The sequence below is a fragment of the Schistocerca serialis genome, chromosome 3 (genome assembly GCF_023864345.2).
Source record: "Schistocerca serialis cubense isolate TAMUIC-IGC-003099 chromosome 3, iqSchSeri2.2, whole genome shotgun sequence".
NCBI classification, from domain to species: domain Eukaryota; kingdom Metazoa; phylum Arthropoda; class Insecta; order Orthoptera; family Acrididae; genus Schistocerca; species Schistocerca serialis.
In genome coordinates, this window is record NC_064640.1 from 630,933,856 (window position 1) to 630,950,058 (window position 16,203).

The following is a 16,203-nucleotide window of genomic DNA, read 5'->3' on the forward strand; positions in this document are numbered from 1 at the left end:
AAATAGTGTGTATGTAAATGTCTATGCTCTTCTTGTTGATGTTGTGTTGATGTTCTGGCCATCCAGACAAAGCATCAAAAAATTGTACTTGTTCGAAATGTTAATTTAACGCAGTACTAACTGTCAAAGGCTACCCTTACGCTGACGAGCCAATTCTTTATAACCACCTGATTAGCGGCATATTTCAAAATTTTGTACACGTCGCTTTTTTACTTCGATCTCTTCCATTTACAGTTTTCTTTTCTGATCGCGTGACGCATTGACTGCACTTGAAGTCGCAATTTATTTAAGGGCGATGGTTTAAGACTGAGTGACAAATTTATTTCCTTCTTTAAGACGTGTGGGGTAATAATGTTAGTAGCAAGCAGTCATTCTTTGACAATATCTTTATTTGTTGGTGTTATGGATTGCAGTGGCCTAGACTGAAAGAAATGTGTTTCCCCTCTTTAATATAGCATTTCTGTGTATCACTTGCATCCTCTTTGCTAGTGTCAATGTTAGGAATCTCCACATAGTTTACAGGTCGATAATTAAAACAGTATGCCGCAAGAAAACACTTTATAAGTTTTTCTCGGTTGTGAGTTTCTGCGAGGGTTACTTGTTCACCAACCGATTCCATTGTATTCTTATAACCTTAATAGATATACCTCAGAAAGTCGTTAAACGTCACAAAGCAGTTGTCATGCAAGATAAACGTTAACCTATGTCACATGGCAAAGACTGAAGTGAAGCACATTCTAAATACCGTTAGCTGGTGTTTAACACATTTAAGCAGTCGTGTCTCCCCGTTGGTATACTTACTTTGTCTGGTGGTGAGGCTTCCATAGTTAAATGATGTTGAGAGCTACGACGCTGGTAGCTTTGCTGCTGGTAGGGGCTCTCTAGTCGGCGAGATCAAAGGTGATGCTCCGATACCCTGGTCCTTCAAGTTGGGTGTGGGGAGTGCGGCCAACATCCCCACGCCATTTAAACATAAATGTTACGAAACGCCAAGAAATAACCCTGAATCGATATAAAACGACAATGAAAACGACCCCATAAAGTCAAAGGTTGTTGTTGTGGTCTTCGGTCCAGAGACTGGTTTGATGCAGCTCTCCATGGTACTATCCTGTGCAAGCTTCTTCATCTCCCAGTACCTACTGCAATCTACATCCTTCTGAATGTGTTTAGAGTATTCATCTCTTGATCTCCCTCTACGATTTTAACCCTCCACGCCGCCCTCCAACACCAAATTTGTGATCCATTGGTGCCTCAGAGTATGCCCTACCAACCGATTCCTTCTTCTAGTCAAGTTGTGCCACAAATTTCTCTTCACTCCAATTCTATTCAATACCTCCTCATTAGTTACGTGATCTACCCATCTAATCTTCAGCATTCTTCTGTAGCACCACATTTCGAAAGATTCTATTCTCTTCTTGTCTAAACTATTTATCGTCCACGTTTCACTTCCATACATGGCTACACTCCATACCAATACTTTCAGAAACGACTTCCTGACACTTAAATCTATACTCAGTGTTAACAAATTTCTCTTCGTCAGAAACGCTTTCTTTGCCATTGCCAGTCTACATTTTATATCCTCTCTACTTCGACCATCATCAGTTATTTTGCTCCCCAAATAGCAAAACTCCTTTACTACTTTAATCGTCTAATTTCCTAATCTAATTCCCGTAGCATCACCCGATTTAATTGGACTACATTCTATTATCCTCGTTTTGCTTTTGTTGATGTTCATCTTATATCCTCTTTTCAAGACACTGTCCATTCCGTTCAACTGCTCTTCCAGGTCCTTTGCTGTTTGTGACAGAATTACAATGTCATCGGCGAACCTCAAAGTTTTTATTTCTTCTCCATTGATTTTAATTCCTACTCCGAATTTTTATTTTGTTTTCTTTACTGCTTGCTCGTTATACATGTTAAATAACATCGGGGATAGGCGGCAATCCTGTCTCACTCCCTTCCCAACCACTGCTTCCCTTTCATGCCCCTCGACTCTTATCACTACCTTCTGGTTTCTGTACAAACTGTAAATAGCCTTTCTCTCCCTGTACTTTACCCCTGCCACCTTCAGAATTTGAAAGAGATTATTCCAGTCAACATTGTCAAAAGCTTTTTCTAATTCTACAAATGCTAGACACGTAGGTTTGCTTTTCCTTAATCTATATTCTAACATAAGTCGTAGGGTCAGTATTGCCTCACCTGTTCCAACATTTCTACGGAATCCAAACTTATCTTCCCCGAGGTCGGATTATACCAGATTTTACATTGGTCTGTAAAGAATTCGTGTTATTATTTTGCAGCCGTGGCTTATTACACTGATAGTTCGGTAATTTTCACATCTGTCAACACCTGATTTCATTGGGATTGGAATTATTATATTCTTCGTGATGTCTGAGGCTATTTCACCTGTCTCATACATCTCTCACTAGATGGTAGAGTTTTGTTAGGCCTGGCTCTCCCCAGGCTGTCAGTAGTTCTAATGAAATATTGTCTACTCCCGGCGCCTTGTTTCGAATTAGGTCTTTCAGTGCTTTGTCAAACTCTTCACGCAGTATCATATCACCTATTTCATCATCATCTACATTTTCTGTCATTCCCATGATATTGTCCTCAGGAACATCGCCCTTGTATAGACCCTCTATATACTCCTTCCACCTTTCTGCTTTCCTTTCTTTGCTTAGAACTGGGTTTCCATCTGAGCTCTTGATATTCATGCAAGTGGTACTCTTTTCTCCAGAGGTGTCTTTAATTTTCCTGTAGGCAGTACCTATCTTACCCCTAGTGATATGCGCCTCTACATCATTACTTTTGTCCTCTAGCCATCCCTGCTTAACCATTTTGCACTTCCTGTCGATCTCATTTTTGAGACGTTTGTATTCCTTTTTGCCAGCTTCATTTACTGCATTTTTGTTATTTTCTCCGTTCATCAGTTAAATTCAACATATCTTCTGTTACCCAAGGATTTCTATTAGTCCTCGTCTTTTTACATACGCGATCCTCTGCTGCCTTCAATATTTCAACTCTCCAAGCTACCCATTCTTCTTCTGCTGTATTTCTTTCCCCCATTCTTGTCAATCGTTCACTAATACTCTCGCTGAAACACTCTACAACCTCTGGTTCTTTCAGTTTATCTAGACCCCATCTCTTCAAATTCCCACCTTCTTGCAGTTTCTTCAGTTTTAATCTACAGTTCATAACCAATACTTTGTGGTTAGAGTCCACATATTCCCCTAGATATGTCTTACAATTTAAAACCTGGTTCCTGAATCTCTGTCGTACCATTATATAATTTATCTGAAACCTTCTAGTACTTCCAGGCATCTTCCATGTACACAACTGTGGGGCGGCCAGTGTTATAATAGAATAAATGTTTTGTATTTATGCTGTTTGCCATTCTCAACACTGGCACTCTAACTACAATATTGGCAACCAGAAAGTGATTATCAAAACGTGAAGCCTGTAATAAGAATTGCTAGTGCCCACTTCATCTGAGAAATACATTTATAGCTACAGCTTAGAGCTCTGAGGAATTAGGAGATGGTCTGGGATTCATAATCAAAAACCATTCTCTCTAAAATGTTCACTATATTCTGAAAGGCACAGACCAAAAAGAATCCACAATCCAACTACCAGTGCAGTTCAGAGTCTATTGCGCTGATGCCACTATAACTGTTCAAATTAAATGTTTAAGTGAATTATCGCCATAATTTGATGATAATGTTCTTCAAAAGCCACGTTAAATAATGGTAGAATGTCTGTCCTGCAGCAGCACGTGAAAATACGACATACGCAAACTAAAGATAGATCATTAACGTCACCCCAAAATTAACACTTCACACGAAAACGATTTCATGGTTACGCGTATCCCGAGTAACTTATTACTGCATCCGAGGCTATTTATATCAACGATACCGACGCGACGCGACTCCCGTCACAGGTGGTGCGCTAATCAGCGTCTGGAGAGAACTGGGGACTTTCTTCTCTCGTGCAGCGTTCTTGCATATAAAGCCGCGGTGCGGATGGCTAAAGGAACGCCTGATCAAATGTGCTCTCCCGACTAGCTGCTGGGCTAGTAATGCACCACTTTAAGTTGTCGAACAAATCATTGCTTCCTTTGCTGATGGTCGATGAAGCTCTCAATTTAAATGTGCAATCAGCACACAGGTAAGTGATCATAATAAAAGTCTGACGTGGCTAAGTCAAATATTTTGGGCGAGAGAATTAATTTAATTACACTACACGCAGTAGACGAGCTCTGAACTTGCTCTTTGGAGATACGCTATAGCTATAGTTTTATAGTTGTTCTGTTGAAACTTCTCACATCTTTATGATCATAGCGGATCTCCCTTCTACTTAAATTTAAATATCCTAGCTTTATTTATTCGCCTAGTTAATATATCTTGCTTCCTTAATTTCTAAGACAAAAACCAGAAAATCATGAAATTTCAACTAAAATTTTAATTTGTGAGATCCAGAATACTGTTTCTACTAAATTATTATGCAAAAGGAATCTAAATATAAATTTTTAAGTTTCTAGCTCTTTTCTGTTGCGCCAATGATTTTTACAGAAAAACGTCCAAATTTTGAAAATGATTAAAGTTATTGAACTGATATTCAACACATATTGATTTAGTATTACTCCTGACATGCTAGAAACGTTTCAGGTTATTTACTTCATTTTTAAAGTATTGCTCAACACTTATGACGTCAGAGCTAGTTACAGCGGACTTGCTGGCACACAATGGAAAGACTGATGTGAAGTTTATAAGGCGTGAGTAGGCTGCTTCCCTACATCACCCTCTACTTAATTTTTTTAAATGTAAATGAAAAAAATTAATTACAAAAAGGGAAGCAAGAGTACAGCTTAACTCCCTACGAAAAATTAAAATTGAAATGTAAACATATAGAAATATTGAAAGAAAACTTATTACCTACTTCAATTATTTAAATTGCTGGCATGTTAACTACCTCTTAAGCAACATTATCACTCAAAATTTAAGCAAAATCAATGAAACACTTTGGCATACATATTGCCTTAGACAGACAAACACATAAAAATATGTAAAATTATGAAAATCTTAAATCCATTAAATTGTCTGTAAATATTTTTACATGCACAAATTCAAAGAAAATAACACAGTTATTCATGATTCATAAACAGATAATTATATCTTAGCAGTCTTTTCTAATCCTAAAAGAAAATTTCACAAATCATGACAATTTCATTTTTACACACGTGGTTGTAGCCGCTTTGGCTGGCGTTCTACACTTCCATCCACAAGGGTAGAGGAGGGGAATTTGCTATGGTGTGCGTCCTTCACGTTCACTCTAAATTACATGGGGAAAGGGGAGGGGTCACTGTGAGTTGTGTCCAATTCACTCCACGCTTTCACGCAGCTACCAGGCTGCCATTATCTGGTTTGTCCTCTACAAAAAACAAAAAGAGTGCCTCAGACTCTGTTCACTTAATATCTAAGCATGGGTCACAATGAAATGGGGGTATATACATTTTATCTTTCAATATGTTACTGGAACAAAGTTAACAGAACTTTTTCAATTTAACTCTCGCGGTTACTTAACTGTCATAAAATCGGTAAACAAATGGCTCAAAACGCCGTTAGTCACACACTAGAGAAAATTTATGATCAAGGCATACAATCATAAATCCTATTTAATCTCAATTTATTATTTCTGGGCCAGAACACTGAACCAATGCTCGGTTTATTCCTGACAAATCTGTATTTTATTTACTTAACTGACTCATCTTCTATTACCTTATTCTTAGAGATAGTATGAGTATATTTGATTAGCAGTTGTCTTCTCAGCCTCTTTGTACACGTGAGTAACTTGTGGAAATAGTACAGTTCTGGGTGTTCAAAACACACTACGTTTAGTTGACTACTAAATCCACTTATTGGTCCTCTGCTGCTGTGTCAGTTCCACATCTGCAATTATGTACTTACTTCATCGAAGTGTATTTATGCTGAGCTATAAATAATGTTTCACGTCTGCCATTATATTACTCAATTATGTTGCTAGTGTATGTACTTATTTAACACTCACTCTATTAACATTTAACGCATAGGATAGCACATTTATTTCATGTCTATAGTGTATTGCAGCTGATCAGTTTGCTCACGTTGCAATCCATTTGCACTTGATTGGATGCTGAAACCACAGGTAGTCTCTCTCGACCTACCACTAAAGTGTATTAAGTAATTATGGCCGAGCGTAATGCTAAATTCCTTAAACCTATAGGACATCATGAGCTGCTCTGTCTCATCTAACATTAGGGTACCTATGGTCGCATTCACGCCTCCACACTGTCCTGTCACACACTACACCAAATAACGGCCAGCTCCAACCTTATAAATATTTGAAGGACGTATCCTTCACGTCTCAACCACAAAAAATGTTCAATTCTATTACACTGCCATTCCTTGCTACACAAGGTGAGTTCATTCTTACAACTTATCTGCATATTTTTCATAACACTAAGCAATCTCTTTTACTATTTATTAATTAGCTCTAATGCATACAATAGGTTTCACTGCCACTTCAGATACTGCTTGTACACGAATTTGTATCTCTTTTTAAATTACTGTTGGTGGACCATTTCCAATAAAACAACAACTTTGTACTTATAATATTACCAGGGTTCTATACATACTTGTTACTCAAATACCTTTGTATCTTAATTACATCATACTTCTCTGTTGTTTATGTCACTGTTAGATTTGTCACATTAGGTATTTTCTTCACTAATCGGTGGATAGAATGGTTACAGAACTCATGGCTTGATAACCATGATGGAAAATGTTTGCATTGCAAAGAAGGAGTCGAAACTTTGGTGGATAGGAAAGATGAAGTTAGAGTGATACCTGAAATGGGAAAGAAGATTTCACCCAGCTGGGACTGCACAACTGCCACACTGTGTAGAGGTTACAGAACAACCTCCTCCCTACAGAATGCATTAGCTTAATGCTGGCTTGATAGTCATACCGGAAGATTTTAGTATTTGAGAGTAACAGCCGAAATTTTGGTGGATAGGAAAGATGAAGAATGAGTGAGACCTGAAAAGGAAAGAAGATCTCACACAGCTGGGACTGCGTAGCTGCCACACTGTGTAGAGGTTACAGAACGACCTCCTCCCTACAGAATTGATTCACTATCTATGAACTTCTTTAGGTCGATCACGTTCCTGAGACCGAATAGCTTTTTACTCTTAGGGTACTCTAGCCTATATGCATTGGCATGTGGTTTTCCTATGATCCTCAAAGGTCCTCGGTATACGAACATGAATTTCTTTGTTTCTGCATTTATTTTCTTTGATTTTTCCTCGGCTTTGACAACGACTAACTGCCCTATGTCAAAACTGGTGGGTACAGCTTGTGCGTCATGACGCCTCTTTCTTTCTAATGTTCTTTTCCTTATATTTGCCCTTGCCCTTAACTTCTTTTCGTCTGTGGATATTTGCGTTAGAATAGGGAATTCTACCAATCTGCAATGATATTGTGTGGCTCTTGGCCAAACATCAATTCGCAAGGCGCAAAACCAGTTGCATCATTCCTTAGGTTGTTAATTACATTCTCAAAATACTTCATGTGCTCTGCCCAAGTTGAGTGTTTTTGAGCACAATACGTCCTGCAAAGCCTATTCAATTCTCTCATAATACGTTCACTCATATTTCCTTGGGGGAAATACGCAAATATTTTCAGATGTTTCACTCCGGCTTTATCCAGACATTCTTTAAATCTATCAGAAGTAAATTGAGGCCCATTGTCTGACAGCAAATTCTTCGGAACGCCAACTTCCACGAAGAAATCTTTCTCCAACTTTTCTACCAACGTTTTTGCATTTGCTCTTTTAATTGGGTATAGCTTAACATATTTACTATATCCATCCACAACAACAAAATCATGGGTGCACCCACCTCTCGAAGCACGAAGAGGGCCAAACAAATCACAAGCCAGTAATTCTAGGGTTTCAGTTGGCTCTACTGAATGCATATCCCCTTGTATTCTGGTGTTAGCAGCACGGACTTTCTGGCACACTACACAAGATACTAGACGCTTGGCAACACGGCGGTACATGTTGTCTAACACAACCTTCTCTTTTAATTTTGCAATGCACTTCTTTGCACCTTAGTGCCCATACCTCAGGTGTACATAGTCGATTAGTAAGTCTACATGTTGTGTGGGAAAGCACAGCTTCCACTCAGAAACACCTACCTTTTTCCTCCTAAACAGAATACCTTTATGCAGACAGTAGTACTACGAAACCGTATGATAGTTCGCATCTCCCAAATAGCTCTTTACTAATTTCAGCTGGTCATCTGCATTCTGCTCACGTCTCAAGTTCTTAATGACCCTCTTTAATGCAACATTCGTACTTCACTTAGGTCTGTTGCTGCAATTCCCGCGTCATCACAGAGCTCCACATTTCTAGATAACCCATCAGCTACCAAATTATCTTTCCCTTGAATATATCTAACCTTAAGGTCAAACTGCTGGAGATACAATGACCTTCTTACCAAACGAGCATTCCTCAACTTACGGGTCTTTAAAAAGGTCAACGCCTTAAGGTCATGTAAACAATTATCTTGTGACCTAATAGATACTGCTCAAATTTCTGTACCCCAAATACAATTGACAATGCTTCCAGTTCTGAGATGCCATAATTTCTCTCTGCTGCCTGTAAAGATCGACTTGCGAAAGCTATAGTCTTGTGCACTTCTTGTTCGATCTCAATTTCTACTTGGAATATCTCCACTAGCATCAACAGACATACAGAATGGTTTTTCAAAATCAGGATGATGTAAAATAGGACTATTAATTAAAGGTTGTTTAAGCACCTCGAACGCCTATTGGCATTCTGCTGTCCAAACCTAAGGGGTACTCTTTTTCAGCAGGAGGTGAAGACAGGGCGCATTAAAAGCCTGATCACTAACAAGCTATAGAAGCCGAAAAGACCGAACATTGATCTCACCTGCTTCTTGTTTCTGGGAGCCGCAAATTTTTCAATGACTGCTAGCTTGCCTGGGGCAGGCAGAATACCTTTTTCACTTATCATATATCCCAAGAAACCTATTTCCTCGTTGACGCACACTGTCTTTTCAATCTTTAGTTTCATGCCGCCTCTCTCAATAGCCTCTAACACTTCCTCTAATAAAACTGTGTGTTCTTCTCAGGTAGGAGTTGCTATTAACACATCATCTACGTAGACTGTTATTGTATTACTTAAGGCTGGTCCTAAAACATGGCACATCACACGTACGAAGGCAGAAACAGATATATTAAGCCAAAAGTTACCACACGGTATTGGTAACAAACTCCTTCCTACAAGAAAGCTGTGTACGTCCTTGAACTTTCCACCAGCGGCAAATTCCAATATCCACACGTGATGTCCATAGCGGTTAAGAATTTTACTCCCCGGAACTTTTGCAATAACTCTTCCATGTTCTGCGGTCTATCACTTTCCCTAACCACTATTTCATTCAACCAACGAGCGTCCAAGACCAATCTGACACTCCCGTCTCTTTTTGGTACAACAACAACAGGATTATTGTACTCACTGACCGCTTTTTCAATCACACCCCACTCTAGCATTCTCTGTATCTCCTTTCGAACCGCCTCCTTTCTAGCTACATGTATTTGGTATGGCTTCCTGAAAAACACTTGGCAAGGTTTCACCTTTAATTGACATACATAACCTTTGACCACGCCAGGTCGATTTGAAAATACCTTATGATGCCTTTTTAAAACCTGTCTCAGTTCTTCCTTCTGATTAGCTGAAATTTTATTGATTTCCTGCAATTTAGCATATATCGTGTCCAAAATAATTGCTTCTTCTTCTTCTTCTTCTTCTTCTGTGTTTCGCTTACTTTTACTAACAATGGAACCTCCCCATCGCACCCCCCTCAGATTTAATTATAAGTTGGCACAGTGGATATACCTTGAAAAACTGAACACAGATCAATCGAGAAAACAGGAAGAAGTTGTGTGGAACTATGAAAAAATAAGCGAAATATACAAACTGAGTAGTCCATGCGCAACATAGGCAACATCAAGGGGAGGATAAACTCAGGAGTGCTATGGTCCTGTGGTTAGCGTGAGCAGATGCGGAACGAGAGGTCCTTGGTTCGAGTCTTCCCTCGAGTGGAAAGTTTAATTTTTTATTTTCAGTTTATGTCACAAACTCTTATGTTTTCATCACTTCTTTGGGAGTGATTATCACATCCACAAGAAAACCTAAATCGGGAATGGTAGAAGAATCTTTTTGCCCATTCGCCAAGCGTATAATTTAGGTGGGTCGACAACATATTCCTGTAATGTGACGTACATGCCGTCACCAGTGTCATATAGAATATATCAGACGTGTTTTCCTGTGGAGGAATCGGTTGCCCTATGACCTCTCGATCAAATGTTTTCGGTTCCCATTGAAGAGGCAGGTCCTATCGTCGACTAATCGCACGGTTTTGCGGTGCGGTCGCAAAACACAGACACTAAACTTGTTACAGTGAACAGAGACGTCAATGAACGAACGGACAGATCATAACATTACGAAAATAAAGAAAGTGAACTTATCACTCCAGGGAAGACTTGAACCAAGGACTTCTCGTTCCGCAGCTGCTCACGCTAACCATGGGACCACGGTGCACCTATGCTTTTATTATCCTTCATGTAGCTTATCTTGCACATGGACTACTCAGTTTGTATATTTTGCTTATTTTTTCATAGTTCCACACAACTTCTTACTGTTTTCTCGATTGATTTGTGTTCAGTTTTTCAAGGCCTATCCACTGTGCCAACTTATAACTAAATCTGAGGGGGATGCGATGGGGAGGTTCCCTTGTAAGATTAACACCTTCGTCCCAATATCTCCTATTTTTCAGAACTCATATAGGCAGCTCCCAAGTTTCATCATTAGTTACTACATGTTTATCAATAAAAGGTACCGTAATTACTCCGGTTATCGGCAAGACCAATTTTAACTGGCTTCTTTCATAGTCAACAACACTCTGATATTTCGACAAGAAATCTATGGCAATTAAAACCTCAATACTGAGATTGTTTACAATTAAGCATGGCTGATCAATTAAATTATCATTAATATCAAAGGGCAGTAAAGCTTCTTGCTTTACCGTTTCTGACACCTTGCCAGTAGCACCAATTATTCTTTGTCCTGATACCCTCATTACTGTAAGCTTGTCGTTACCAGGTAATGCATCAAAGAAGGACTGAGATATCGCACTCACCTCACTTCCACTGTCTAAGAGACAACGTACATTGATACCCAACATATTCACTATCATTATAGTGTGGCTTATTCTAGGATGTACAGGTGGTTCCTCAAACTCATCCAATAGTTCCTTTTGGATTTGTGTCCAACTAAAGTGATCGACATCTGTCTTCATTACATTTAGGTCAAAGTGTGTAGTGGTTTCCTGAACTACATTTTCAGCTGCCTTTTCCAGTCGGTCTATTAATTTCAAATCGAAACACCGCACGACTTCATTACATTTAGTTTGCTGAACATGACCCAAATTACTGTAGTCTGAGCGATTCCTCGCCTCCAGACCGGGCATAACACTAGTTACAGCTAAACCTCTTTCACTATTATCGTCGGGTTCCTTCTCAAGTGACAACTGGTCACAGCTACTGGGTTCATCGACCCCCAACAGGCTATCCTCTACATTCTCACTTAACTCCTGTCCTAAATCTATTAGTACAGTATCAACATCCTGCATAGGCACTTTAGATAAGAGCACATCATCCTCATCGTAAATATAAGCATGAATTTCTTCTGCTTCTTCACCTGACAATTCAATATTTTGTAGCTCTTCCCTACCGTTACACTGCTGCGCCTTCTCTTTCTCTTCCCACTTAGAAAGCGTCTCTAACTTGGTATCTAGTAAATACTGTGAGTGATCTAATATTTCTGCTGTATCCTTAGATGCTATCGACCCCTCATTCACATGTTCAGTCTGAGTATTCTGATCTGTCTTACCAATTACTGTAATTACTAGCTTAGGGAAAGTAACCGCCTGGTGAGCGCTAGTGTCCTCATAGACGAGAACTAGTTTTCCTGCCTCGGCCTGCTACTGTTTCCTTTATTTCGATTATAGTTAGCTGGCACAGCATTGCTTTCCGCACTGTTGTTTACCTGCATAATTTCGTTCGGAACAAAATTACTATCATTTGGATGCCATTGTTGGTTCTGATAATTATTTCTCCAATTCCTACCACTGTTAGGATGGCGAACATCTACTGTTCTGATGTTTACATTGCCATTCTGCTCGTTCTTAAAATTACTACTAGTGTTACTACCATTTCTGTTATTACGTGCTTGCTCCTCATTGGCAGCAACACGCTCTACACGTTCCAAATACTCAATGAAACGATCAAGATTGTCTCTAGGGGCAGATATAATTCTAGTTTGCCAATACCATGGCAGTTTGGCTTCAAGACCTAGTATTATCATTTCAGGTTTTAGCTTTTCGGCCAAATGTGACAAACGTGAGATCCATGACCTGGCAAACTCTTTAATAGATTCCTTGCCTGCATTGAAGCGTTTTCCACTCCAAAATTCTCTCAACACTTCATTTTGCTTATTGCTAGACCAATACTCATTAATGAAAGCTGTTTTAAATTCCCATAATGTTTTACACTTCAACATAACATCAGCTGACCAACGCATGGCGTCACCCGCTAAATGGCTTCTAATAAATGAGATTTTCTCTCGTTCAGACCAAGTTGGTGGAATCACATCTTCAAAATCGTTCCAGAAATTTTGCGGGTGGATATTTTTATCTGGATCGAACCACAAGAACTGCCGACACCCGATGAAAGCCGCGTTTGCAGCTACAACTTTTTGCATACTACCATTACCAGAAGTTACTGAAGCTACTTTACTCTCAATGTTAGCAATGTTGGTACTAATATTTTCTACTCTCCCTTCAACATTATCTACTCTTTGCACAATATGAGTAGTATCAGTTTTGATTCGGTCTACTTCTGCTTGACATATGTTTACTTTTATATTAACATCTTTAAACCTATCTGAGCACAGCTCAGATTCCGCCTCGATCTTTTCTGTTAACTTGTGCTCCAGCTTCGCATCTTCCATTTGGAACCTCAGCAACTTCGGATTTTACTGTTTTATACATCTCAGATAACTGTTGAGCAACCTTTTTCTTGATATCCTCATGGTTGTAATCAATTTTATAATTTAAACTGTCCATATCCTCTTTCAACTTATTGCAGCCAGTCTTGAAGGAAGTTTCTAATTCAGCTTTATTGGATTCTAACTTATTGTCCATTGCCTCAAATCATTTATTAAAATTGGTTTGGCTGGCCACAATCCTGTTATTTACCTCAATTATATCAGATTTTAACTCAGCTGTCATTCTAGCATTACTGGCTGATATCTTTGCATTACTAGCAGCTATTGCTTGTAATATTACATTTAAATCAATAGACCCAGTATCTTTGGGTTGCTCACTAGCTGGCTTTTTATCACGCTCAGGTGATGAAAAACTAGCTCCAACACCAGAATCATCAAAACTAAATGAAACTTCTGATTCATCAGTCATATCTAACTTCTCCTTTTTAAACTCTACCATCTCTGATGACAATTTCATTTTTAATTCATCAGAGAAGCTATCATCCAGTAACTTAACACTGTCTGATTTCTGATTTACTACAGGGGTCTCTACTATTGAATCGTTGCCCTTTTTCACACTACTGTCAGGAGACACTAGTTCGGATTTCACTTTAACATTACTATTTTCATGCATATTTACACTTGAACCGTTGTCTGTATTTACAGTTCCTTCAACAGACATAGGTCTTGATTTAGGTTTTACTTCTGTTTCTTTTTGCGGTTCCATCGCCAACAGTCTTTTAGTGCAGGTTAGTAAAAGTTTTAACAGCTTTTCACTTAACTTAGTTCCTTCTGCGCGACGTATGGCGTTGCCGGCGCGGCATACCAGGATTACTAATGTGACGTGGCGCGTTGAACTGCAGACGGCACCTCGACAACTGCTGTGTTGTGGGCATAGCCCGCAACAGCAGACGTGGCTCCGGTCGCTCCGACGGATGAATGCGGTGCGGCGAGACTGACTTCTCGTGATGCCAGCAGTGCAGCTAGACTCAGCGCCAGCTCCGGCAATCAAGATGTGTTGTTAATCCAATTGCGTCGTCCACATGCACACATAACACTGTCTATCACTGTTCCATTGCTCAGTTGCGTGTCACATTTCACCTCCGAATCCGAATATTTAAAAATCACTTTCACTTTTACTCAGTTTGTTTCCCTGCCAATTGGCAACATATGTGGGGTAGCGCGTGGAATAATAGAATAAATGATTTGTATTTATGCTGTTTGCCGTTCTCAACACTGGCTCTCTAACTACGATATTGGCAACCAGAAAGTGATTAGCAAAATGTGAAGCCCGTAATAAGAATTCCTAATGCCTACTTCATCTGGGAAATACATTTATAGCTACAGCTTATAGCTCTGAGGAATTAGGAGATGGTCTGGGATTCATAATCAAAAACCATTCTCTCTAAAATGTTCACTACATTCTGAAAGTCACAGACCAAAAAGAATCCACAATCCAACTACCAGTGCAGTTCAGAGTCTAATGCACTGATGCCACTATAACTGTTCAAATTAAATGTTTAAGTGAATTATCGCCATAATTTGATGATAATGTTCATCAAAAGCCACGCTAAATAATGGTAGAATGTCTGTCCTGCGGCGGCACGTGAAAATACGACATACGCAAAACTAAGATAGATCATTAACGTCATCCCAAAATTAACACTTCACTCGAAAACGATTTCATGGTTACGCGTATCCCGAGTAACTTATTACTGCATCCGAGGCTATTTATATCAACGATACCAACGCAACGCGACTCCCAGCGCAGGTGGTGCGCTAATCAGCGTCTGGAGAGAACTGGGGACTTTCTTCTCTGGCGCAGCGTTCTTACATATAAAGCCGCGGTGCGGACGGCTAAAGGAACGCCTGATCAAATGTGCTCTCCCGACTAGCTGCTGGGCTAGTAATGCACCACTTTAAGTTATCGAATAAATCATTGCTTCCTTTGCTGATGGCCGATGAAGCTCTCAATTTAAATGTGCAATCAGCACACAGGTAAGTAATCATAATAAAAGTCTGACGTGGCTAAGTCAAATATTTTGGGCGAGATAATTAAATTAATTACACTACATGCAGTAGACGAGCTCTGAATGTGCCCTTTGGAGATACGCTATCGCTATAGTCTTATAGTTATTCAGCTGAAACTTCTCACATCTTTATGATTATAGCGGATCTCCCTTCTACTTAAATTTAAACATCCTAACTTTATTTATTCGCCTTCTTAATCTATCTTGCTTCCTTAATTTCTAAGATAAAAACCAGAAAATCATGAAATTTCAACTAAAATTTTGATTTGTGAGATCCAGAATACTGTTTCTACTAAATTATTATGCAAAAGGAATCTAAATATAAATTTTTAAGTTTTTAGCTCTTTTCTATTGCGCCAATGATTTTTACAGAAAAACGTCCAATTTTGAAAATGATTCAAGTTATTGAATACTTACAGTATTGAATACATACTGATTTAGTATTACTCCTGACATGCTAGAATCGTTTCAGGTTATTTGCTTCATTTTTAAGGTATTGCTCAACATTTATGACGTCAGAGCTAGTTACAGCGGACTTGCTGGCACGCAATGGAAAGACTGATGTGAATTTTATGAGGCGTGAGTAGGCTGCTTCCCTACACAACCATCTTCTACAATTCTTGAACCAAGTGTTAGCTATGATTAAGTAATGCTCTGTGCAAAATTCTACCAAGCGGCTTCCTCTTTCATTCCTTCCTGCCATTCCACATTCACTTACTACGTTTCCTCCTCTTCCTTTTCCTGCTATCGAGTTCCAGTCACCATTGACTATTAAATTTTCGCCTCCCTTCACTATATGAATAATTTCTTTTATCTCTAATCATATATTTCATCAATCTCTTCGTCATCTGAGGAACTAGTTGGCATATAAACTAGTACTACTGTGTTAGACATGGGCTTCGTATCTATCTTGGCGACAATAATGCGTTCATTATGCTGTTTGTAGTGGCTTACCCGCATTCCTATTTTCCTATTCATTATTAAACCTACTTCTGCATTACCCCTATTT